We start from the raw sequence: 3,283 nt of genomic DNA on the forward strand, positions 1-3,283 counted from the left end.
AATGGCTCACGTGGGCCGGGGGCGGGGCGCTAGGAGCCAGACGGTACCAAGAGCGTCTGAAGGAGAGGGGGCGAAGCGCCTGGCGCGTTCTTCACCACCCGCTCAAACAAGCCGGGAACTGGCAGCCGCTCTCCCCTCCGCCATGAGGCAGGTGGTACGCGCCGGCTCGGAGGCTCGGTCTTATTGCCCGCCTCCCTCGGCTGGTCTGTATTGGTATGTGCCGAGCGGGCGGGAGCGCGTCTTCCTCCCCGCTCTGGGTGCGCGGTGGTAGGTGCCTCCTGAGGAGGAGGAGGAAGCGGGACGCCCTCGGGGGCCGGCAGCCGCCTCCTCCCGCCCTGAGGGGCCGATCGGCCCCTCAGGGCGGGAGGAGGCGGCTGCCGGCCCCTCAGAGGCGGGAGGAGGTTCCCAGCCCGGCCGTTCCCCTGCCCTCCGCCGCCGAACCGTAGCTGAGGGCGGGCGGCCTGGGGTTGCTCGGCTGAGGTAGGCCCTCAGTGCCGCTCTGGGCCTAGGGCCGCTGGGCTAGCTGTGGTGTTAGGCCGAGGTCAGCCCGCTGGGGACCGGTGTGGGCAGAGGGGAGGGTAGCGGTGCCCTCGGGATGGGGGTCCCAACGGTGCGTGGGGGGGTTTGTTACCCTGTGAAACTCCTGTGTTGATAGCTCTGTAAGTCTTCTTTTAGTTCAAGGAAGGAAAGGGTCCTGCCTGAAGTTACAATTGCTTCAGGGCAGTTCAAGATGCTGATGTTCAGGTAGGCAGCCATTGAAAAATTTTGCTGAATTTCAGTTGGGGCTTCTTCAGGTGCTGAAGCCTTTGACCTTTTCTAAGGAGACTTGTGGAAAAAGCCTGAGAGGTTTTATTGTTTCTAGGAATCCTGTTCTGCTGACTCAAAGGAGGATTGAGTAAGAGAGGCCTGGTCCGGCAAGCTGTAAAGTTGCAAATGTGTTGATGCTTTTACGGGTTCTGTGCTGCATTTGTCTTAAATCTGTATTTTATGAATAAGAAGTTTTGGAAAATACTGTTATAAGTAATACGATGGACATGGATAGGGATTCAAAGTAGTCTTAATTAAAAACCCCTATTACTTGCCTTTTTATTTAGGTATTATAAACTGGGTTTGGTGGAGCTTGGCTTGAACCAACAGGCTATGTTAAACATCAGTTTCACACTGTTTCCTTGTGTCATCTCTCTCCTACCCTCTGCCCTAATTCAGATCAGAATGTGCTTTTCTACTTCGGTCCTGGTCCCTCTACCCCTTCCTGGTCTGTGATCAGATTTGGAAATGGTGAGAGAAGGGGGGGAAACCATGAAAGGAGAGCTGAAACTTGGCCCAATGTTAAAACTCGCTGTAACTTCAACTGAAATTGAGTAGAACATGTAACTCTTGGTTTTCAATAAAATGGTAAAAAATGGCAGTGTTTTGGGTGGTTTTTTGCATATGGTATGTAGCTAGCTTTTTATAAGAATATATACATCTACTGAAAAGTGTTCCATGTGGAGGAAGGAATTAATTTATTATATGAAGATAAAAATTGCACAGTATGTGTAAACCTTTTTATTTGTTTTATGTATATACACACATAGTGTGACTCAATGTTTTACATCTTGGTATCTGTAATTTATAATAGGAGGTGAGCACAACTTACACATTTTTGTAGGTTTTCAAAGCCAGTTGTGAATGTGGCCCTGTAGATGTAGTAGTCCATGGAGGATTTTTTTGTTTAGGTTTTTTGGTGCTGCAGGCAAGTGTGCTAGATTCTAAATGGGAAGCGTTTTGTACAGGTGTCCAACTCCTGTCGCTTAACAGGGCTCTTTAATAATAATCTGAAGTTCCGTATGATGATTAACAGGAGTTGTGTAAGATGCGAGCCTACAAAGATCCAGAGTTAAGATCTGTGTGACCCTGCAACAGGATCATCCTACTGTAGTGATATGCTTGTGGTGGAACTTGGAATTTGTTGATAAAAGCTGTTTCTAGTTCTGCTGCTGGTTTTCCTCTCTACCCAATATACCTGCCAAGTCAATTTGTTATCCCTTAATAAGGAGCATCAGTTACATATATATTGAAGCTTAATTTATTTTGTGTGAAATGCACAGATTATTTTAAAACTCTGTTTACATGAAATGTTATATCCAGGCTGAAAGAATACATGGCTAATTTCACTGGGCTTAGGTGAGAGTCTCTAATTAAGAGTTCTTATCTGAATAAGGTATTCTCAACTAGTTGTCCAATGAGAGCTGAGCACAGTTCTCAGCACTACGTGTGAAGAGAGCAGAATAGTGTGTGCAGCTCTGTCAAATGACTGTAGGTAAGTATTATCTTCGTGCTTTCAGCTGGCTTTTATAGGCATATTATAAAAAAGTTAATCATATTAAGCAAATTTCCAGATTTATGTTTTCAAGGAGACAAAAGCATTAGGCAAATGATATTTGAACCACGTACCTTGCTTTTAACTTCCAGCAGCTTTTTGATTGAGTCTTAGTTATCCTGTTATGAAGAAACACACTGAATTTGCTTAGGTTGATATTAACTTTTGCCAAAACCAAAAATGGAAATCAAAAGCAGGAATAATAATGCAGGAAGATTGACTTGTTGATTTGTATCAGTGCTTTTGCTTTAATATGTGTTTTTACACATGGTTTATCACATGGAGATACCTGTACAAAACAGGGCAGCTCGTGGACAGGGTATTAAAACTTGATTTCTGTTGCACCAAACAACTGGTATATCTTCATCAGTTCTGAAGATCAGCATCCTTTCCTAGCAGCTTGGCGTGTCCTGCTGCAGAGTTTAAGACTTGGTTCTTAGGCTTGAATGTGTTTTTAAATGCAAAATTATGTATTTCAATTACTGCCACTTCAGCACACTTAATTGTAAATTTTAAGTGATTATTTTGGGAACTGCTTGTAGTCTGCAAACTGACTGACTGACTTACGCTTTTCTAGCCAGGGTTCAAGCATAAACAAAAAGGCTGCAGCCTGTGTCAGAAAAGCATTGGAAACTTAGCTTCATAACTATTTATAACTTGTATTCTCTTAAAGATGTGGTCCAAGCAACTGTGAAGATGCAGGCGCTGGCAGCGAGGCGTGTCTGTACGCGTGGCAAGTGTCTGGGCTCTGCTGGGGGCTGGCTGGGCTCCTTGTTGCCCCTGAGGCAGTGGCTATCAAAAGACAGGACACCATCCCCTGTCCACTCTGTTAATGCACTATCATCTGCTTCAGTAAAGAAGATGTTTGGGTTTAAAGTTCTGGAAAAACAGTTTCAGACATGGTTTCATGGGGTTTGTTTG

Source organism: Balearica regulorum, chromosome 6 (genome assembly GCF_011004875.1).
Source record: "Balearica regulorum gibbericeps isolate bBalReg1 chromosome 6, bBalReg1.pri, whole genome shotgun sequence".
Taxonomy (NCBI): domain Eukaryota; kingdom Metazoa; phylum Chordata; class Aves; order Gruiformes; family Gruidae; genus Balearica; species Balearica regulorum.